General features: G+C 39.7%; 1 protein-coding gene across 1 annotated transcript in view; it reads right to left on the reverse strand.

Annotated features, from left to right (window-relative positions):
* Window positions 1-6,975, reverse strand: part of SNTG1 (syntrophin gamma 1) — a 584,956-nt gene extending 577,981 nt beyond the window's left edge. Inside the window, exon 1 of the mRNA XM_040972717.1 lies at window positions 6,534-6,975. The gene's annotated coding sequence lies outside the window, so the exon portion shown is untranslated. The remainder of the gene's footprint in view (window positions 1-6,533) is intronic.
* Window positions 6,976-24,288: the final 17,313 nt, after the last annotated feature.

The raw sequence follows: 24,288 nt of genomic DNA on the forward strand, positions 1-24,288 counted from the left end.
GTCTTTCTGATTTCCCTTCCTGCTCCCCAAAACCCTACCCCCACTAATTTCCCCTATATTATTACAATAGTATAGTCCTTCATAAACAATCATCAGTCCATCATTCTGCTCTTCAAGTGTATCTTGACATTGCAAGTATGGACAATGGCAGGGAGTCCAGCATCTTATTGTCAAGATATATTCAATGGTTTCACTGGGAGTCCATCTTTGATTTGGAAGTAGAGATGGCACACTGCATTTTTCATATTCCGGGTTCTGCAACAGATTATGTGGCTGTTCAGGACTGGCTAATACTCCTAAAATATTACTTTCAAGAATTAAATATACAGCAAAATCTTCCCTGATTATATAAAATTCAGATTAAGACAATACATGAGTCATTCAATTTCTTTGAAGATCTAAGCACTTGCAGTTATAATATTAAAAGTAAATCCCTGGGCCTGGCACCATGGCCTAATGGCTAAAGTCCTCACCTTGAACATGCTGGAATCCCATATGAGCACCGGTTCTAATCCCGGCAGCTGCACTTTCCATCCAGCTCTCTGTTAGTGGCCTGGGAAAGCAGTCGAGGACAGCCCAAAGCCTTGGGATCCTGCACCCATGTGGGAGACCCCGAAGAACACCCAGCTCCTGGCTTCGGATAAGCACAGCACCAGCTATGGCGGTCACTTGGTGAGTGAATCAACGGATGGAAGATCTTCCTCTCTGTCTCTCCTCCTCTTTCTATATGTCTGACTTTGCAATAAAAATAAATCTTAAAAAAATTAAATCCCAGTCTTCTTTTCTTTTTTAAAGCATATTCTAAAATTAGTTAAATATCTAACAGATATGATAGAAAAGAGTGGAAAATTTTCATCCAAAACCATATAAATAGGAAACCTATAAAATACTGACTACTATCTTAATTTTGATCTAATTTATGAAGAATCATATAGTTTTCCCAGCGCTCAATGAATTAGTTTGCAAAATAAGAATGAAAAAATGAGCTTGTTAATCCTACTGTGAGAATAACAGTGAACCTCCAAATATGGGAATCAAAAATCTGAATCTAGCACAATTTGTCAGGGAATGATGCTGTACCTGGGAGCTGAAAAACGGAGTTGAATGTTCTGGAATATATTTGTTATGTTCTTTGAAGAGTTTTGTAGAAAGTACACAGTAACTCCGACTTCAAGAGAATTTCCAGAAACTAATAGTTATATAAATAAAACATTAAAAAGGAAAAATGATTAGGCAGGTAAGACAAATTTTATTTGTAACTTTGTATTCACTAAAATAATTATTAATTAGAGAAAACATAGCTTTGAAATTAAAATGAACAGCTTTTACTCATGGAATTAGTGAAATGGATATAATACAATATTGTGAATTCCTTAGATTCTAAAAGCACTCTATTATATTGCTTCTTGGTTGAATTATCTATAATTGATGGTGCAAAATACAGGTAATTAGATTAATTTGTGCATAGGAGCTTCGCTTCCTCAGGAATGAAAACTACACCAGACCAACCCCGCCCCCCCCAAAAGAAAAGAAAAAAAAATCAACTAAACTGGAGTAAGCTTGCTATATGATAAATGAAAAAAATATATTAATTAAATCTTCTAAAAATATATCAAATATGTTATCTAGAAAAAATATTTACTCATTTGTTCCCATTAGTCTCTACTTATGTATTTTTAAGAAATTATTCACTTGTTAACCCAAAAGGTCAGGAAGATATCCCAAAACTGAAGTATATTGCTTTCACGGAAGGTCACATTGTAAATATTTCAGCCTGAGACAGATTTCTTTTCCTTATAGAACCCAGGATTTTAGAGCAATCGCAAGCCAATGTGCTTAAATTTGTTGAGAATTTCACAGTAGAAGATGAAGATGATAGATTACGTGACTTCATCACATGTGTGCAAGGCAGTGGACCAGTCCTTCCGCTTACATTATTACAGAGCTGTTCTGGAAACACATAGAAGTGGACATTTTATTTTGTTTTACATTTTGAGACAAAAAGATTCCAAAACATTGCATCTCCGACTTGGGTAGTTAATACTATCTCTGTAATAAAACTCAAAGTAAGGGTTGATGATAATTCAAGTGTACTTTATATCATAAGACTAGGGGACATTTTCTAGAGGAATAAAATGAAGTGTAAATAAAGCTTAGAGAAGGAATTTTGAGTAAGTGTTAATGTTTTGTGAAATATAAATACAGGTTTAGTTATTTCACATTTTAATTATAAAGAATATATAAGTTTATACATTAAAACTGGCAGTTATTATTAGCCAATATAACAATAAATTGATTTGACTCTTTTATTTAAAGTAAACACTTACTTTAACTCTGCTGATAAATTGTGGAACAAATTCATGAAGCTTAAAATAATCTTTTGCTGCTTGGAGCATATAGATGCTGAACAACTTTCCCAATACAATCTAATTTGAAGATGAAGATCTTGACCCCAAGAAGTTATTTTAATTACATATTATTTCTTGTTTTTTTTTTCATTATCTATTGTTTCCCTCTTTTGTATACAACAATACACAAAACAATCAAAAATGTATCATTAAATAGATAATTATGCAAGTTTTCTTCTCTAATATAATCGAAATAGTTTAACCACAGAAATATACTGGCAATTAATATGAAACAATGGGTAACTTTCTTAAACATATCATTAGTGCACTTTTAATGATAGTACAGAAATGTACCTAGACAAATAAATGACACTGAAACAATATATGAAAACCATATGAAACTTTAACAAACAAAAGCAAATAAACAATGAGAATATGCGCGGCAGAAATATCCTGAAAATCTTTATGGATGAAGCTGGGCCAATGGACGAAATCAACACTCTATTTCTATTGCTTGTCAAGATTTTTTCAATGGATCAACCCCAAAGTGTGTAGCTTTCACTCCATCTTCACTAGCCATACACAAATCCAGGACCATCTCAATGGGTTTTGAGATTTAGCTTCAAATTCTATATAAACCTATGCATTCTCTTGTCAGTATTAGTAATGCTAAATATTAAACCTATTTTTCTACCAAGTACAACACAAAGAGTGTTAAAGGTTAAAGTGAAAGGTGTTAAATGGCTTGGGTCATGTTGACCTAGGTTTAACCAACTGCTGCAGAACACTGTGTCTATCTTGAGTAACAACTTTTTATTTAAAATGCAGCCTGCCTACATTTAATACAATTAAGAGATGGAGAGCATGATAGTCAATTAACAGCAAATATATTCCTTACAATGAAAAGTTTAAAATGTAAAGGACATCTCTACCATCTAATAATCAGAAATGTTTTTGAAGAATAGATGAATGTTATTTAAAATAATGTATTTCACAGGCATTGCACACAAGTTTCCAAAGCACAGTCAAAGCTTTGTTTTTAGTCTTTCAAATATTTCACATAATGGGCACTTTCATTCACTAAATAATTATTTAGGTATCAACAATGCATTGAGAAAATTTTGTTTCAATTGAGTAGTTAGTTTCCCCATGACGGGAAAAAAAATTGAACTTCAGAAGGCAGAGACTTGTACAAAATCTTGTGACTAGTAGTTTAATAATCCTCATTTTTTGACTATCAAACAGTGCTTGTTTTCCTACATCATGATGCATAGCATGTTTTATGCTGCAGTGTGCTGTCTCTTTCAGTGCATACCATGTGTAACACTCTGCTAAGCTAAATGGTAGGAAAATATCCTCTGTGAGCCCTCTGTTCAGCTGAGTCCTATTATATAGTTTATTGTTCAGGATTATGAGGAGGCGAGGATATTCCAAAATCATTTCTTGCCAATGATACTCGTTTCTTCACCCATAGCTTGTGCAACATCGAGTAAACTGCATGAGATTTATACTTTTTAAGTGCTGAAAAAGTAGGGAATGATTGAAAGGAATTCCTAAATTTTGAGAATAGTCATATCATTCTTGGACATTCCTTCAAAACATTTTTACTTGATCCAAATTCAGCAATATACTTCCCAAGGCAATCTGTGGGCGTTTTATCCATTCTGATCAAACGGCATCAATAATTGCATCAGCATATCCATTTGATACTTGGACAGTCTACTCAAACAGTTAACCAAGAGAGTTTTACAGTCTTTTGCAATTTAAATATTTGAACTCGAAGTTTCTTTCCTGTTCTGCACCTTCCATCTCTTGTGAAAGGATGAAAAGCAATTGAACGGAACCCAGGATTCATTTCTAATTATCCTTGTGCCCTGCTGATACTTTACACTTTCCTGATTATGTAATTCTATTTCCTTTTGTCTTCTGAATCTCAATGTAAGCACAGTTACAGGATGTAGCCATAGCCAACAGAACTTTTTTGGTGGATGGAGGTATTGAATTCATGTGCATGATACTCCCCAAACCTCATGCATCCTTTTTGCTAACAAACAAAATATCAAGGATAGAGATTACTTTAATGGATGAAGTGAAAACATTGCTGAATATATAAGTGCTCATTTCTGTTTAAAGACAAGTGAGTGTAAGTGCTCATTTCTGTTTAAAGACAAGTGAGTGTGTTCCAAAGGAATGTTGCTTTTCGGTAACAGCCACTTTTTCTCTTTCTCTCTCTCTTTGTGTAATTTACCGTTTGAGTGACCAAAACTCAGTTTGCAAAGCTCTGCCTCGATGTGTTGTGCTTTCCCTAGAGGTAAGGACTGACAGAGGTTTCCATGTACTTTCTTAAGTTCTGAAGGGTAAATTAAAGTTATTTATTTCTGCGATTGAGTCTCCAAAAGGATTAGGCAAAGGTAACTTTTACTCTATGAAATTCTACCGTCACATGGAGAAAGCCTGCCCCCTCTACCCACGAGAAGGGAACTGCGGCTGTAAACCCACAGGCACGATTCCTGGAACATACTCCTGGATTTCATTTTATGCTCTGCTGATCTGGGGAGTCCACTTTTGTTAATTAATTGACAACCAAAATAATAGTCTCACAACAGGCTGCAGCTCTTTTAAAATGTGATTAAGTTTTCCGTGTAAGGCTTTCACTTCCGCATCGCAGACTTGGTGAAGGAAAGTCAGACTGTGTTAGGAGCACACTGTGGGAATAATATCAGTACTCCATGCTCCTGCTCTTCAGATGATCGTTTTTGACCTATGTAGGGCAAAGGAGCCCCCCAGGGAGCTCAGTGACAGACATGCTTCCTCACCCTTTCTGCTAAGCAAATAGGTTCCTGGCAAGTGGTGAGAGATGGTGCAGGACCATTCCTCCTCATGTTGTAATGGCCATGGCAAATAAAAAGCCAGAAGCCTACCCATCAGTGCCATCAATATGACTGAAATTGCACGGGAGGACTTCTGTGTTTCAATAGGAAAGAACAGGAAGACTAGAATACGCTGAGTTATTAGTTACATATCCATGTTATATCAAAGCAAAGCATAAATAACTCCCGATATTTTTGTTTTTCAAAGGAGAGAAACTCCGTGCATACTCCACCGCAGGTCTTTGCAAGATTAAAAAATTCTGTCCTTGTAGGGCCAACATTCTCCACTGAACTGAATGCACTCACTTCAACTGATTGATTCTTAGTGGAATGTCAGGAATGAGCTATAAATTTGTATCACTGCTTTTACCCAATGAACCCTTTATTTTAAAAGCAGAATGCTTATCAAGGTCACAGTGCAAGACTGCGATTTTAACACTCTAAGTTAAGACTTCAAAAGTGAGAGCAAGCAAAAACAGATTTAACTAGAATTTTAAAGTTTATGATTTGCTGAGAATCTATTGGGCTCTGCCACTTTCTGCGTTCCAGTGACAAATGTATTTGGCAGAACTAATACGTCAAACCCCAGCTCTCTGAAACAGGCGTGTTAAAGCCTCTTATTTTCTGCCTCTTGGCACATCTGTTGGGAGCAAGTAGCATTGAGTTGTAAAAGGCTTGGAAAAGAATGCTAAGTAAAAATAGTGTGTGTGTGTGTGTGTGTGTGTGTGTGTGTGTGTGTGAGTGTGTGTGTTCAGATAACATTCTACAGGTGCATGTACATCGAGGGTTCACATGGACAAAAGTGCTCATTTCTTTAAAATTTTTTCCATTCTTGCTTTGGCTAAATGTTGCCATATAAAATGTGTTGTGAAATATTATCATATCGAGTGTATGTTAACTTTGTGAGACTTACAACACACTGTATAACACAGGCAAGATCACTTTTGACTGCATGCGTAAATCAGAAAATACCCTCTTGCAAAATATCAGACTATATTATTCTTAAAAAATAGATATACACAGATTCAAGCAGGCATTAGGTGAGAAATTAAGAAGTCAAGGTAAGATTGTACTATAACCACTCAAGTGAGCATCACACATTGCCTTTCCTGTTGTGATATAAGTGACTAAAGAGAAGTAATATATCTGACTTTTATCAGGTAGAAGATTTTCTAAAATCATGACACAGGAGCAATGATTTTGCAACAAGGTTGTCTAGTTTTACCATAATTCACAAGACAAAATCAGATCCTTAATGTCTCTTTTTCTTCTTTTAATAGTTGTAACAAACAGAAATAGCACTAGTCTCACTTACCTGCCAAACACAGAAATTGGAAGTCTTCTCCGTTTCTCCCAGGTGGAGCAATGAGTAGATCCCAGACTTCCTTTCCCAAAGCTATTTCCAAAGCAGTTGCAATCGATTAAGGAACATTCTGCTTATTTCAGGAAGTGTGGGCCTTTGAGTATTCTGTCCCCTACTGCAGAACCCATGATTCCTGGGTGCTTCTAAGAACTTGGACTTCCCTCTCTGCCTGCATTCTTCTCAGCCCCCCTATGGAGAAATTATTCTTAAAAGTTGCTACTGAGTTTCACTGTGGAGCAAGAGTACTTACTCCTCAGAGTCCTGCCTCTAGGTAGGGGGTGTGTGTTGGAAGGGTTATTCAGCGTCCATCAAGAAAGCGGACTGGGAAGCGAAGCGATATTAGGAGGCACCGCCTTTCAGCTGCGAGGAGACAGAAGCTTAGCTACCCGTGGCGGTAAAGCTAGCAGCCGCGGCGGCAACAGCGCAGTTCTGTCCCAGTGGCTGCAGCTCAGCCCGGAGACGCTGTCCATCCCCTCCGGTGCTGAAGTCAGGGGACTGGACCTCCCCAGCCTGGTCCCAGGTCGCACTTTTCCTCCACCAGCGAATCCAGTCTTTCAGCCTCGCCTCCTTTCTTCCGGTGATTTATTTTCTGGTAGGGGTTAATTGCTTCTCCCAAATCGCAGCCTCATACTTATTTGGGCGTAACATTTCCGGAAAGGCAGGAATCCGTGGAAATAAGATCTGAGCCGCTCCTGAGTTTCAGTGGCCCTGAACGAGTTTCTCGATGCTAGAAATGAAAGAGAACGCACGCACGCGCGAACACACGCGCAAGAGAGGGAGGGGGAGGGGGAGAGAGAGAGAGAGAGAGAGAGAGAGATGCAGGAGAACCGTGGAAAATCCAGAGCTGCTTTGTAAAGCTTGTGGGTTCTAATTACATAAGATGAAAAGGGCTATTTTGGAAGACTCTGAAATCTTGATTAACAAGCAAGGGAATCACATTTTTGATATGCCCTATTTTAATTTCCTAGATCGGATGCTTATGAGCCTTATACCCTCTGCACAGAAACGACAGGTTCTTGTTTAAAAAAAAAAAAAACAGGCGAGAGAAGAAAAAAAATGAAAAAAAATCAAAAATCAAGCAGAGGGATATCAGCGTTGCTACCGCGCAGCGCGGCTGAGGATCCAGCAGACGCAGACCAAGTGAGTGTCAGGCCGGGCTGGCGGAGCCCCAGAGCACAGGAGCGTTCCGGATACTCACTGTCCAGGAGGCTCTCATAGTCCAGGCCCCAGCATAGGGGGCGGAGGGGTGCTTATTTCATAAAGGATGGGGTAAGGGACGCGGAAAGTCAGGCGGAGGGTTCAACCACCCCTTGCTCTTTAAAGCCAGAACAAAGCCCAGCCCGCAGGTTCCTCGCGGGGAGTTCTCAGCGCATTTCCTCTCCAGCCGTACACTCTGCCCCTTCGCCCCAGCAAGGCGAGTCGCCGCTCTCCCCAGACATCACAGGCGCGGAGCCAAAGCTCCAAGAACCCTCCCCCCACCCAAACACACACACACACACACTTCTGCCCACTCCACCTGCACTTGGCACAACCGGCTGATCCTGAACATAAAGAAGGATCTGGGTGAGTGGTCCGGCTTTACCTCACACCCCTGGCGATCAGAGCCTTGAGGTCAGGGGTGGCAGTAGAGCACTGCAACACACAACGCTGAAAACAGTTGAAACAGTTGGGAGACTGATCAGAATTGTGTCCTGTGGGCTTGAAAAGCTTTGTGTAGTAAAGAGGGAAAATGCCCACTGCTTCAGGCACTCAACTTATACAGTGCAGATTTCTGCACCTGGAAGCTTTGGGTAGAAATAGGAAGAAATTGGAAATGACTAGCGAGGGAATCAGGGGTGGTGTTGGCTCAGGAAGGGGCGCGACTCTAATTCCCCCAGGGTGTAGGGATGCAAGTCCACGTCCACATATACTGCCCCCACTTCCTAGGCAATTACACAGAATCGTCTCTCCTTGATTTTCTGACAAGACTGCGGAAGTTCTGAATAGGCTTTCCCCACACGTTTGCATCCAAGATATCAGGGTGCCCAGCTGGTCCGGATGATCACAACACTTTGTACTGTGGTTGGCCTCGCACAGGCTCTGGGCTCCTCAAGGTGCCAGCCAAGTGAGCTACACAAGGGGGCACACAGGGTGACTGCTGCAGCTACTAGGGTTTGTGTCGGTTCTACTGAGGACAGATGTCATCAAGCCAGACTGCACCTGGTAAGCAAGCCTGAATGTGCACTTCATTTTCTCATAGGCACAGTTGGAAGCTGCGACGGACTCTGAGCCATTTCTCTGCAGCAGCTATGACTTGATCCTCCATGCTCTAGCTGAAGAGTCCAGGCCAGCGCTGCACTCATTCCATACCTTGAACGCTGTGTGGAGCTGCACACGCAGTGAAGGGGTGTGTGTGCAAACCCGCCCATCAACTTTGGCCAGCTCTACTTTGAAACAGAGGCACTATTCTAACATCATGACTCTCCCTGAAACAGTGCCTCCAGGGAATCCATCTGACCTCTGTGAAATACTTGAACTTAAAGAGAAATATATCTTGCTGGATGTAATCTAGGACAGAGTGTGTTGCTTTCCAGTCCCTGTGAAAACAGTTTGCACAGTATTGTGGTAAACAAACTTTTCGTTTGCCCCAAGTAGTTGAAACACGTGCTTCTTGTATCTGCAGGAAAGTACGTGTCATCTTTACAAATTAGTTTCAGAAAGTACCCGCTTTTTACTGGACCAGGAAGACAAATGCCCCTTTGTGAAGGCTGCATTCCTTTAGTGCCATCATCCCTGGACAAGAAAGAGGCTTTTCTCTGCTACTCTGAAGTCTGTGTGTTTCAGTTGGTTAAATTGATGAAGTTATTTTCCCTGGACGTACAGGAACGTGAATATTTGAGAAAATCAACATAACCATTAAAAGAAGATATTTAAATGAGGCTTACAGTAGTGCAAAGATGTTGCTAATTAAAAACATGTGTACCTGATTCTTCAGACCTAAAGGAACAGATTCTGTCTTCTGAGAACTGATTGACATTAATGCAAAGCCTTTCTCAATTCCCTCCCTCTCCTGCTTTCTTGCCACTAGAAGAAAAAAGAAACAGTTGATTAACTTGAATTGTCATAACTAACAGATGATGTTAGTTGGATGTCTTTTCTTAAAGAAGCAAAGCTCACTGCATGTTTTTTCTCATCAAGTTGCATAACCCATTATGGAAATTAAGTTGATTTGAATTAAATTCAATTGAACATTTGATGCCACAAATGAATACAAACAAAGCCTAACAACACCAGAGGACAAATACTTGGAGAAGGATTGGGAAACTATTCTAGGAAATATCACCAGGAGCATATTTTATAATACTTTTAAGATATAATTTATTTGACTTTCCATGGTAATATGTAACTGTGGGTCATCAAAGGAATGTAAGAAGGATTATATCCCCAAGAAATGAAGTAACCAGAATCATTGCTGTGTATCCTAAACAATTTTATTTCCTTTTTATGTAAAGATTTATTTTTATTGGAAAGGCAGGTTGTACAAGGATAAAAAGAGAGATAAAGAGGTCTTTTACATGATGGTTCATTCCCCAAATGACCATGATGGCCAAAATTGAACTGACCCAAAACAAGGAACTATGAGCTTCTTCTGTGTCTCTCATGTGGGGACAGGGTCCCAAGGACTTGAGCCATCTCCCAAAGGTGTCCCGGGCACAAGGTTAGGATCGCGTGGAGCAGCCGAGATATGAGCTGGCATCCATGTGGGTTGCTAGAGCTATTCTTCTGTGCTGATTCCTAAATCATTTTGCTTTCAACCCCTCCCTCTCTACTTATTTAGGATGTTGTTCCCATCTGACCCATTCAACTTTTCAGTAGAAATCATTGCTAACATGTGTGTAGAGCATTGTACAAAGAATTTCCAATTCCATTGATCAGAATTGAACAACTGACTAGAGGATTTTTATTTGAAATGCAAAGTTACTCCTTAGGTCAAGAATATCTGAAGCAATGGCAATTACACATGAAAAGCCAGAAAAAAGGATTTACTTGTTTTTTATTTTAGGAGAGGTAATAAGTGGCATCAAAAAACACTTAGGAACCTGGGCATTTTTAACAGTAAACACCTTTGAAAAAAGTTGTATCTTAGAGAATAAATCCTGAAGCATTTAAGCAATATTTATTTATTTAACAGGCATGCCAAGATAAAGAGACAGAGAGAGCTTCCATGTACTCTTTCACTCCCTAAATGTCCTCAAATGCTGGGACTGGCAGGAGCCAGAGCCAGGAGTTCAGGACACATCCTGGCTTCCTTTGTGGGTGTCAGAGGCCAAATGACTGCAGCTCTCACTGCCACGTCCCGGAGTCCTTTTTTTTTTTTTTTTTTTTTTACTTCTACTTCTTGTATTTATTTCAGCCTATTCTAAATCCATCTCTTTGTTGTATTTATTTATTTATTTATTTATTAATAACATTGTATTATGTGACACAGTTTTATAGGTACTGGGATTCCCACCACACCTTCCATAATCCTCCCCCCATGGTGGATTCCTTCACCTTGTTGCATGACCGCAGTTCAAGTTCAGTTGAGATTTCTTCATTGCAAGCATATACCAAGCATAGAGACCAGCATGTTATTGTCCAGATAGGTTCAACGGCTTTTTGGAGAGACCTTCTCTGGTCTGAAGGTAGAGCCAACAGAGTAAAAACCCAATCAATCAAAAGCCCCAACGTATCATCAGCAACAATATACAATGTTACGGTATTAATTGATGTAATATTGAGTAAACAATCTATTAAAAATAATGCTGAGCAGAAAGCTGGAATCAGAATCTGAGTACTGAACCCAGGAATGTCAATGTGAGATGTAGACACTTTAATCACTAGATTAAACATTTGCCCTAGGGCCTGGCGTGGTGGCCTAGCAGCAGCTAAAGTCCTCGCCATGAACGCACCAGGATCCCATATGGGCGCCGGTTCTAATCCCGGCGGCCCCACTTCCCATCCAGCTTCCTGCTTGTGGCCTGGGAAAGCAGTGGAGAATGGCCCAAAGCCTTGGTACCATGCACCTGCATGGGAGACCCGGAAGAGTTTCCTGGCTCCTGGCTTCGGATTGACTCAACCCCAGCCGTTGAGGTCACTTGGGGAGTGAATCATTGGACAGAAGATCTTTGTGTCTCCTTCTCTCTATATATCTGACTTTGCAATAAAAATAAATAAATTTTTAAAAAATTTGCCCTCAGAATTTTTTTCTTTTAAGAGCCAAGAAGGGGAAATATGACTCCCTTGGAAAGAGTATTTCTGCCGATTTGAAAAAGCTTACTTACCTTTCTATATCTTTATTTAAAAATGGAAGTTCATGTGAATGTTGTCATGCAAGAGGGGAAGCTGTTGCTTGGTCCTTTTGAAACTCCAGCATACTGCCTGGAATGGAGTTGGCACCACTGCTTTTGATATAACTTTCTGCTAACTTGCACTTTATAAAACTAAATATGTGGCACTCTGCCATCCACCAAGGAGATCTGACTGAGTTCCAGGCTCTTGCCTTCAGCCTGGCAGACCCCTTTCTATTGTGAATATTTGGTGAGCAAGACACAGCACAGTATCACAGGATGTAGAGAGTGGTGAAACAGGAGTTGGGGCTGCAGAGACCATGCTGGAGGTCTAACAGAAGAACCCAGACCTGGAACTCTCTGGAGGCAGTGGCACAAGTGACTACAAACAAAGAGCCATATAGCAACCTCAGTAAGTAAAATAAAATTTAGACCTGTGGGTGGCACACCTTAGAAACCTGTCCCAAGCAGAAGAATCTGATAACCAGAAGTACAATGACCAAGAGCAAAAGAAGAGACAGAGGCACAATGAATATTACTGCAGATTGCCCTACAAAGAAGCAAACACCTTTGTCAACCTCAGAATTAAGTGAGGAAGACATCAAGAAAATGGGGGATACAAAATTCAAAAAATTTGTTATAAAGCTTCTTGTTAATAATGAGAAGCATGTGAAGCAGGTGTGCAAGGAACTTAAGGAATATGTCACACTGGAAATTAATCAAATGAAAGCTGATATATTAGAAATGAAGAGTACAGTGGAGCAAATCAAAAGTACAATGTAGAGTCTTCAAACTTGAATGCATGAAGCAGAAGAAAGAATCTCAGAATTGGAAGATATTTCTTGTGTCACCAGGGTGAAACAAACAAAAATCAGGAAGCAGATATGGGTCAAGATTAAAAAAGTATTCAAGAAATGAAAGACAGTAGTAAAAACCCAAATGTAAGAGTTATGGGAGTCCCAGAAGCTGCAGAAAGAGAAGCTGGGTATAAAAAATGTATTTAATGGGGTCCCAGTGCGATAGCCCAGAGGCAAAAGTCCTTGCTTTGAACGCACTGGGATCCCATATGGGCACGGTTCTAATCCCTGCTGCCCCACTTCCCATCCAGCTTCTTGCCTGTGACCTGGGAGGGCAGTCATTGACGGCCCAGAGCCTTGGGACCCTTTGCCCATGTGGGAGACCTGAAGGAGGTTCCTGGCTCCTGGCTTCAGATCAGCTCAGCTCTGGCAGTTGCAGCTGCTTAGGGTGTGAATAAACGGACAGAAGATCTTCGTCTCTGTCTCTCCTCCTCCATGTATATCTGACTTTGCAATAAAAATAAATAAATCTTTAAAAATGTATTTAATGAAATAATAAGGGAAATTTTCCCTAATCTAGAGAAACAATTGGAAGACAATGTCCAGGAGGATCACAAAACTCTCAACAGGGTTTCACCAAGAGCCATCTTCACCAGGACACATGACAATCAAGCTGTCTTCAAAAGAACATAAGGAAAAAATGCTTGTGTTATACCACATTTGTTAGCCTTTCTAATGGTTTTTCACCCACATGTGGCATCTTTTTCTTCTGGTTGTCTGATTTTTAAAGATGACAGAGAGAGGCATTTTTCCATCTGATGATTCTCTACCAAATAGCAGCAATACCCAGAGCTGGCCCAGTCTGAAGCTAGAAGCCAGGAGCCAGGAGCCAGGAGCCAGGAGCCAGGAGCCAGGAGTGTCTTCCTGGTCTTCCACATGGAAGCAGGGGCCCATGAACTTGAGCCGCCCTCTGCTATCTTCCCAGGCCACTAGTAGGGAGCTGGATCAGAATTCACTCCGATAGAGTATGCTGGAGCCACAGATAACAGCTTTAACCCTCTGAGCTACAGCATGTGCCCCTGCCCGGCCGATTCTTTTCCCATCTCTTTCCCTCCTTGCTCAGCTGGCTTCAGTATCTAAAATTTGAACAAGTCAGTCTAACTGTGAAAAAGGGGCGAATGCTGTCCTCGAAAACTGAAATACTAGCTTTGGATTTTCTAACTGCTATGCTCTTTCCTTGGAATCTCAGCTCATTGGTGCCTTCTCACAGAGGCCTCAGCTGCCTGGCCAGCTGTACAGATTCCTCTCAGCTCTTTGTGTATTCATCAAGTTGTTTTACTGTCTTTACACTCAGCATCACAAGCAGAAATTATTGGAGCGTAATTTTCTCTATTGATTTCTTCCCCTTCTCCGTATTGCAGGCTGCCTGAAAGCAAGAGCCTTGAGTGGTTGCGGTGTCTCCTGACCTAGACTAACACCTCAGCTAACACTTATGTCAGGTGCTAACTAAATTGTCATTAATTGAACGATTAAGAGACAGAAGCTCTGGAATAATTGCTGAAAATCCAAGTGAACAAAGTATTTTTTAAATATTCATAGCCTTCAGTATAATTAGCTAGGTGTATATTTATATATACAATTACTAAAAAAATTCATAGTCTTGGCCCGGCATGAAAGCCCAGCAGCTAAAGTGCTTGCCTTGCATTCACTGGGATACCATGTGAGTGCGGGTTCATATCCCTGCTAGCCCACTTCCCATCCAGCTTCCAACTTGTGGCCTGAGAATGCAGTAGAGGATGTCCAATGCATTGGCACCCTGCACCTGCACAGGAGACCTGGAGAAAGCTCCTGGCTCCTGGCTTCAGAAAAGCTAAGCTCTGGCCATTGTGACCACCAAAGTAGTGATCCAGTAAATGGAAGATCTTTCTTTCTGTCTCTTCTCTCTGTATATCTTCCTGTCTAATAATAATAATAATAACAATAGTCTGGCAAAAAATAAAGACATTGGCACATATTTAATTGCAATTGTCTATATAATCTCTGATATTTATTCTGTATACTTTCAGTATCTCCACTTCCATTAAAATAATTTTATGTGGTTATTTATAAATTTATTTCCTATTACAAAAATCAATGGAATGACTAGAAGAACTACAAATAAACAACTCTGGTATGTCCTACAAATTACATCACCATTTTATTGCTCTTTCTTCAGAGCATTTTCTTTTTAAAAACTTAATTCTTTTCATTTTATTTCAAAAGCAGAGAGGCGGAGGGGGCAGAGACATAGGGAGAGAGAGGAGTACCACACTGTCCAGATTCTTGCAGCAGCCAGGCCTAAGGCCAGAGCCTGGAGCCTGGAGCTGGGTCAAACCCAAGCACTTGAGTGATGACCACTGCCTCCCAGGGCACACATGCCTAGTTGGGGCGACTCCCCATAACCCCCACTAGTTCTGCCCCCTACCCTGGTTCCCATGCTTGCCAGTATGTACCGCCCATGTCTTTATCATGTAGGCATGGAATAAGTTTGTCATACTCTAGTTTCGATATGTAGTGCATTTTCAATTTTTAATATTTCATGTTAACATCTTAGATTTATGTTTTCCATTGTTTATATTGCTCTTTAGAAATGGGGAGCCAAAGAAATGCAAATACTTACTTTTATGGTGCATAATATACAATCACTGAGAAAAAGAAAAAGGAAGGAGGAGAATCGGATGGAGAATGGAGATGGAGAAGGTACTACCAGCGTTGTGCTGCCACCTGCAGTAGCAGTATATAAGTTTGTGTTCCAGCAGCTCCGCTTCCAATGCAGCTCCTTATTAATGGCCTGCAAAAAACAAGAAAAGGATGGCTCAAATGCTTGAGCCCTTGCAACTGGGTGAAGCCCTAGGATTGCCTGGAAGCATGTTTTGGGGACTTAGGGGCTTAAAGGGTACCTGGGGAAGGCACAGGTGGGGACAAGTGGGAACCTGATGGCTCATGTTCAGCTAAGGAATGACTGTTGAAGAACTCTCGTAGACAGGGCCACCATACTTGCAGGTAAGTAAGGGAGCTGAAACCAAACACCAGCCAGTTCACATTAGGGCTAGGACTAGGAGCTGGCTGGACCAGACTAGGCTGTAGCACGCACTAGTGTGATCAGGGTTCAGGCACAGACTGGACTGGGCGTGAGGCCCCAGGGAAGCTCCTGGTCCTGGCTTTGCATTGGCTCATCTCCAGCCATTGTGTCCATTTGGGGACTGAACCAGTGGATTTTTGATTTCTCTGCTTCTCCTTTTCTCTATAAATTAGATCTGCCTTTCCAATAAAAAATAAATAGATCTTTGAAAAAAATGTATACAGAATAATGCATCCAAAATCTACTACTACAATTATTAGTACATTTGAAGTTGGATTAATTCACTTTTAAAGATAAACTGATGTCCATGATCCATTTCTGAATTTTATGAATTTTATGATTGGTAAGTAATAATATAGAAGCCAAAAAATAAAAATCAAGAACTTTTAATGTGTTCAAAGTCTTCAAATTAAATCTAACAACTATTCAGAATGCTAATCTTTTTGTTTCAGCAGTGATGTCAAAATATTTACAAGTATGGATTTTAAAGTTATAAAATAGAAACTCATTTACATTTTATTGATATTATGCTAACTCTTTATTCGTTGTCCTTTGCTTTTGTCGGTTAAGATAATGTTAAAAGGAAAGTATTGCTCTAATTAACGATGAACTAGACATTGGGGAGGGGAATTTTTTTTAGAGACTTTACACATATTTCTGACAGTTTTTGTCCTGTAATACCTTTTCCTGTATACTTGTAGGACAAACAGCCCTGGAAGAGAAAGGCAGCATCTTCCTCCAGGACCAAGCAATCTTTCATTTTGGTGTAAAAACTGAATGGGTTTCCTTAGAGACCCTTTGGATACTGACATATTTCTAAACTCAGTTTTCTTTTACTTTGGAACAAGTCCCATGAGTATATAGCATCTCTGTCAATCGGCCTCTTTATCATCCTGTGGGACTCAGGACATGTAAGAAATAAATGCGAACGTTAATTTCATTCTGCTTGCTGTGCTATGACTAATACAGTCCATTGTCTCCCACCCTTGAGTCTCATGTCTTTTGCTGGCATAAACTGAACGATGGCAGGCTCAGTTGTTAGCCTCTCAGAAGAGGAAAATCTGAGTATCTTTCTTGTTTCTTAGCACAGTCGAATAAGAAAGATGGCTAGAGAAGCCTACAGTATGATGAAGGGAAATCAATAAAAAAAAAAGGCAGGTAAAAATAGCCTAAGTAATTCATGATAGATACTAAATACAACTTTAGAATTTATATTATATATCTAATTTTTTTTTGTAGAAGTATTAAGGTGGATCCAGAGACAAATTAATTAGTCACTTTGATCAACATTAATGTATGGAGTTTTCAGTCAACTGATCTTAGCCACATGTTCTTGTGCTCAAAAAACATTAAACTTTTGGTTAAAATATTTATTTTGTGTACTTATAATTTATTCCAAAAACTTTTTAAAAAAATATTTTATTTTTATTAGAAAGTCAAATATACAGAGAGACAGAGAGAAAGATGTTCCATTCATTGATTAACTCCCTAAGGAGCCGCAATGACTGCAGCTGAGCTGATCCCAAGCCAGGAACCCGGAGCCTCTTCCGGGTCTCCCATGCAGATGCAGGATCCCAAGGCTTTGGGCCATTCTCCACTGCTTTCCCAGGCCACAAGCAGGAAGCTGGATGGGAAGCAGAACTGCAGGGATTAGAACCAGTGCCCATATGGGATCCTGGCACGTGCAAAGAGAGGAATTTAGTTGCTAGGCTACTGCCCTGGGTGTACAAAAACTTTGAATACTGTTTAAGGGTGCTTCACAAAGTTTTCATTTAAGCTAGTATTAAGGGAATGGTGTTGTGACACAGTGTACTCGGCCAATGCCTGCAATAACAGATGGAAAATTCTCTCTCTTATTCTCTTTCCTGGTCTCTGGAACTTTGCCTTTCAAATAAAGTAATAAAACAAATATTCAAAAATGTTTGAATTACTTTTCGTGAAGAAGCATGGAAGATAGTGAACTGAACCTCTCTGTCAATGGATCCAACAACTTAATAGAACCTAGATTTTAAATGTGTGCTTACAAAGGAAGTTCATCAACCTAAATGTAAGTTACCATGATTCATCTTCAACCGGTAGTTCATCAAGATCATTTAAATTAAGAACATGATAAGGAGAAAACAAACACGAGTACTATCTCTTTGCTCATTGCATTCACTTTTCAGACCTTGTCTGGGGATGCCATGTGCTTCTACCCTGCAGCAGACAGGGATTCACCCTTGTCATGGCACGTCACAGTGCTGGGGATCTTCCTCTCCTTTGCTCTGAGAGATCTCCTTGGGAAGTCTCTGAACAAAGTTCAGGTCCAAGAATTGACCTTCTGTTGGCTTCTTACTTTCTCCGTTCTACCCCACATTTCCCCCTCAATCTCCTTTGCAAGAGACCCTAAGAAGTAGAGAAAGGAAACAGGCGATTTCCATGGAACAATCTCAGAAGGGTTAAACTGAGCAACAAGGTGAATTAGATGAATTCTGGGAAGAGAGGATCGGTCTCTGTGAAACATCAGGCCTCGGAAATACTCGGAAATTCTGAGTACTGTTTCCCCTGAACAGTAAGGCAACAATTTGTTCTAATGACTTGGCTTTCCTGCTCCATTTTTTTTTTTTGCTGTCATAAAATTTAGTTAGATATAGCTTATATTGTTCATTTCCATTTAACATAAAAGCTCTGTAGTCTGTTCTGCTCAGGATAGTTCCCAAGCAAATAAGGGAATCCTGCTATCAATGTTAAGATAATCTTGTCCTGGAAGAAGTCTTCATGCAATGATATAATAAAATCTTATTTATTATGTGCAGTACCTAGAAGAATAAAATTTGCAGAGACAAAAAAAGGGAGGGGGGCTTGCAAAGGCTGGGGTGGCTGGACATTGAGTTACTGCTTAATATGCAAAGTTTCAGTTTGGAAAGATGAAAAAAATGCTGGAGGTGGATAGTGGTAAAGGTGGCACAGATAGCATAATAGTGTGAAGGGATGTCAGGCCAACAGACCATACACTTCAAAACAGTAAATCTCCTCTGTGTATGTGTTGCAATAACAAAATCGAAACAAACCCAAATGTTCCTTTTGAAAATAAAGACATCAGTTTCCCTTTTTCTCTCCCTGACAACCTTCTGTAATCCCGCCTGATTTGCATAAGCTTTCACATGATCTTTCTCCTTGAACACTATGAAACGCTCATTCTATTGTGCTTTTGATATCAGATTGCCCTTTCCACAGGGTTGCCCTGGATGTCCCAGACATGAAAAGGCTGTGCCATGCTTCCCCATTCTTTTCCTGAAAGATCTGTCATGTTTTTGGCTTTAACATTTGGATTCTCTGTTTTTGTTAAAGACTCTGCTTCTAGGTACACTGCTTTGCCCGCACAGAGGGAAGCCAGAGTAGGGCATGGTGCCCAGCATAGCCTAGGAATTCAGCAAGAGGGGAGGATCTGGCAGGTAGAACTAAATAAGCCAAGGTAATAGGGGAAGAGGGGTTCTCCAGAGCTCTGTCAGAGGGCAGATGTCTTCAAACATGGAACTCCAGGGTTAAGAGTCCATATACCCCCACTGGCATGATTCTGGGGCTTTCCAACCAAGGCATGCCATGTCATGTATTTCCTCAAACCAGCTGTCTCTGATCTAATCTATAAGTCTTTGCTGATGGAGTGCAGTTGAAGCAGTGTCTCCCACTGCCTTAAACCTGAGCAACTGAACTTTGTTGTCTCAAAAGAATCGCCTCGTAACACATGACTGGATGAGGACAAAGGTACACCGACAGCATGGGAAAGCTCCGAGAGAACTCCTTGGGAGGTCTCTGGGAAAAGCTCAGGTCCAAGAGAAAGAAAAATTATTTTCCTTATTTTACAATGTATCCTTTGGATAATTTCCAGTATGTATTTTTCCAAAATATATACTCTTACAGTTTCTACTAATATCAGTGTACTTATTAAACTGTCTTTTTAAAAGTATTTCACAACAAACTTTCTGATGTTTTCTTTTCAGGGAAGGGAAAAGGGACATCTGTAAATAGAGGATGTCGAAAAAAGAACAGAGATATAATTGTAATTGCCTGATATCTTCAAGGAAACTACATGTGGCTGAGGATTTTCTTTGTTTGAAAGATTGGCATTTGCTTATCACTCCTGGTCTCAGGATAGTAACCGTAAATTATTCAATTACAACATCAAGCAAAGGAAATGGCCAACAACGATTTCTTGCTGCCTTGAACTTGCCATTTAAACAGCTACAGATGATCTGCTAAGCAAAAAGCAGTTTATTTTGGGGTCATACAATTGCATTTTAGGTAGTTCAGGTTTTTGCCCATTCAGAGGAATTTAGAGAGTAATTTTTTTAAAGATTTATTTTTTATTTTTTATTGCAAAGTCAGATATATATCTGACTTTATTTATCTGATATACATATATATTTGACTTTGCAATAAAAATAAATCAATAAATATATATATACATATAGAGAGAGGGATATATACATATATATATAGAGAGAGAGAGAGTGAGGGAGAGGAGAAGAGACAGAAAGGAAGATCTCCCATCCAATGATTTGCTCTACATGTGACTGCAACAGCCGGTGCTGCGCTGATCCAAAGCAAAGAGCCAGGAGTTCTTCTGGGTCTCCCATGCAGGTGCATGGTCCTCAGCCTTTGGGCCGTCCTCGACTGCTTTTCCAGGCCACAGGCAGTGAGCTGGATGGGAAGTAGAACCACCGGGATTAGAACCGGCTTCCATATGTGATCCTGGTGAGTTCAAGGCGAGGACTTTAGCTGCTGCTAGGCCACAGCACCGGGTGCTAGAGAGTAATTTAAGGGCAAAGAACATTCAAATGAATGTTAAGGACATTAAGACATTCAAATGAAGTACCACAGGCTGATTCTCTAAAGTTATGATCAGAGTGCACATTGGCTTCTCGAAGCATTTAGCTTCTTGTTCTACCATGCACTAACCACACAGTATTGCTCTGGGAAACAACAGGAAACAGTCCTCAGGATGTGTCTTCTCAGCAAACACTTTTTCTTCTCTTTGGGACATCAGGAAGTTCACAGAGCAGTCCCCATAACACAAAATATATGCATCATAGAACAGAGGCAATGCTGCCGCCTCTTTCACAAAGTCACACATTAATGCATTTCCTGTGGCTGCCCTGCAAATATCAACATTATTCCCAATTTGATCAACTTTCATTACAATTAATTACAGTGACACGCTGAGCAAAAACACATGCACATGGTAGATTTCCGCAGTGTTTGGGCTTTAGGGGATCCAAGGAACGGCACGCCAAATTGCTTCGAGAAAACTGTACAGTTTTTATGAGTCTCTGAAATGCCCAAATTTCTAAACTCCATGCATTATGATATTCAGCTTGAAAGAAAAGGCAGCTTGTATTCAAAAAGTGGCCATCTGATACGCCCACTCTTTTATATAGAATACCAGATTAAAATCCATTTCCAACCGCAGGAGATAGAACATGTGAATATATTATTTCTTCTTTGTTGTGATGGGTATAGATCTCATTTTTAAACCAATGGCTTTTCAAGAACAAAAATAAAAGAAGCCGTTTTGACCCCCATCTGCATACAGAGCTTCTTTCCTAAGCGGTTTTTCAGCAGAACGTTCTTTCATGATACTTCTCCCGCCTGTAAAAGCACCTCCATGAAAGAGGGCATTTCTGAGAATTGTGGGAGAGCACTTTCACTGTGGAGTAGCCTTGAACTGCTCTCTGTGGGTACTTCCCATTGCTCAGGTAACAGCTTGTGGGAGCAGCATCTTCTGTGCTGCAGTGAAAGTGCTCCTAGGTCCTGGGGGTACACATAGAGCCGAGGGGAACACACAAGTCTGGTAAGACACTGAGAGCATCTGTTCACCATAAACATAATGCCTGCTGGGAAACATTACGTGAAAGAGATAAAGAGCCAGGGAGGGAGAGAGGGAACAGAGAGGAAAGGCTCTAGGAAAGGAAGGACTTACGAACCACTAGTGCAGGGTTTTGCACATCGAGAACCGAAGAGCATACCATTCAGTCTCCATCCTCCTTGTTGTTAGGCCATTTACTACAGAAGACAATATTCTGGAAAGAAAAGATTGCTTCAACCAGAGTTAAAGACTTTTAATTATCTTTCAAGCAGCATGTCTCTGTTCAAGGTATGCTGTATAGTAATTTAACTGACATTTAAATTCAGTGAATTGGAAACGTTTATTGCTTCTCAGAAATGTATTTATTCTCTTTAGCATTATGCTCAGTACCTTTATTGGTGTAGAATACCTGAATGTATTTAACTTAGACAGCAGCAGTCTACTTTCATCATGTTCAAGACAGATTTTCTTTTTTTTTTTAAGGCATGGATAACCTGGGTGTGACTAAATCATTTCACATAATATATTTTATCTGAGAATCCTGTAAACACTGATACTAACCCTGGTAATGTGCGGGAGAAAGAGCCGAAGATGGCCCAAGCACTTGGTCCTCCACCATCAATGTGCAAGATCCAATTAGAGTTCCTGGCAACCATATGGTGAGTGAACCAGTATGTGGAAGTTCTCTGATTTTTTTGTCACTTTGATTTCCAATTACTCTTTTTCACTCTTTCAAATGAATACTATACCCACTCCCCCCCAAAAAAGAAGTGAAGCTCAGATAAGCAATGTTAAATAGTTTTCGCAAAATCACATAATTAGTAAACAAAGTCAAAATCGTTACTCACACCTATGCGGCCCAAATGTGAGCTAAGATCCTCAGCTCCATGAAAGTGTGAGACAGGGCAGCTTTGTCTCAAGGGTTTATAGTATTTTCACATCACTACAGATTTCTGGATTTTAGTTTGCTCTGTTTCATTCTAAGAGTGCTAGTGTCTTATTTGATAAATAGCTGATGTGCTACTTCCTAATCTGGAACTCTACAATATCAGATGAAGTCAATCATATATAGAAAATTGAGAAAATGCTACTTGGAAGAAATATATGTGTAATGCCTAAAATCTGGCATTGTTCTCTGGTAGCCCGTGCTGCTTCTGTTTGTGTAAACTTGAGTGAAGTTTAATGAGAGTATGTGAGCACAGATTAGACATCGTTCACACAATCAAAACTAAGAGTAAGCTGAGTCATTAATACTCAGATCTAGTGATCCAAGTAAGTATTGTGTCAAGACAGCAAAAAATTTATGAGCTAAGCTTCTGCTTATAGATTAAGGTCTTAGGGAAATTTATTAATGTTCTGAATATTGTATGAGCTTTTGACTGAATATATACTAAAATATTCATTTCAAAATGTTCATGAGTGCTTATTTTATATTATTCACTGTGTTTTGTGCTGAATATTTAAAGATAGATGTACTTCCTCGGGATCAAGTAAGCAAGGTTTTATTTTATTTATTTATTTATTTTGGTTATAGTATGACGAGTGTGCTAATACAGACGTTGTAAAAGGGGCAGGTGCTGGGGCAGCAGCGAGCCTTCTGCACACAGAAAACAGGGCACAAGAAGCAGTTTCTTGTGTTTTTGGATCTGTAAAACTGCAGATAGCAAAAACTGAGTCTTCAAAACAGGTGAGTGTGGTTCATCAAGGCACGCATTAATGATCTGACTAATTTATTTGCAAAAGGAAGTGAGAGGCCTCTGAGATCTATAGCTCTCTGTTTCACATTGGAATCAAAGAGAAATAATTTGTAGTTTCTGACTTCAGGGAAATTACAATCAGTGATAGAAACAAATGTGTTAGAAAGAATGCATAGGTAGCCTAGATAAAACTGCTAGCTGCTGGCTTCAGACTGGCTCAGCTCTGGCTTTTATGGCTACTTGAAGAGAAAATCAGTGGATGGATCATTTCTCTGGCTCTTCTTCTCTCTATAAATCCGCCATTTCAATGAAAAACAAATAAACAAACAAACAAACATATGGCCCAGAGCATAAAAAAGGGCATGGGAGGCCATTTAAGTAAGGTTGGGACAAAATCATAAGAAGGAATCTCGTTTCCTGTACCAAACAAAACAGAAACAAACACATAAAAATGTTGCTTTAGATGTGGTCAAAATGTTTACAAACACCTGCAATTTATTCTGGATTTCAGTGATGGACTAAACGTAAACATCAAATGCAGAAATATTTATTCAAGAAAAAGAAATGAAATTCAATGTGATCTTTCAATAAGTCTATCCAGAAACTGACTTCACAAAATAAAAATGATAATATCCCTGTAATAAATTTGTCCAAAGAATGTTTAAAAATAAACATATAGAAAACTTAAAAAAGCACAATGTCAGTGAAAATTGTGAAACATCTAAAATCTCCTAAAATTATCTCTTTTATAAAAAATTATGTATGAGTTTTCAAAACATGAAAAGAATAATTTTAGAACTCTGGAAAAGGATCAAATATTTATAGCAATCAAGGTACATTTACAAGAAAAACTAATGAAGTTTAGCAGAAGAATGGCAAATACACACATATGTATGTGGGGATATATAAATGAATATATATATATATCTTCCATACAT

This window comes from Ochotona curzoniae, unplaced genomic scaffold (genome assembly GCF_017591425.1).
Source record: "Ochotona curzoniae isolate NIBS_2020 unplaced genomic scaffold, NIBS_Ocur_1.0 contig_2318, whole genome shotgun sequence".
Classification (NCBI taxonomy): Eukaryota; Metazoa; Chordata; class Mammalia; order Lagomorpha; family Ochotonidae; genus Ochotona; species Ochotona curzoniae.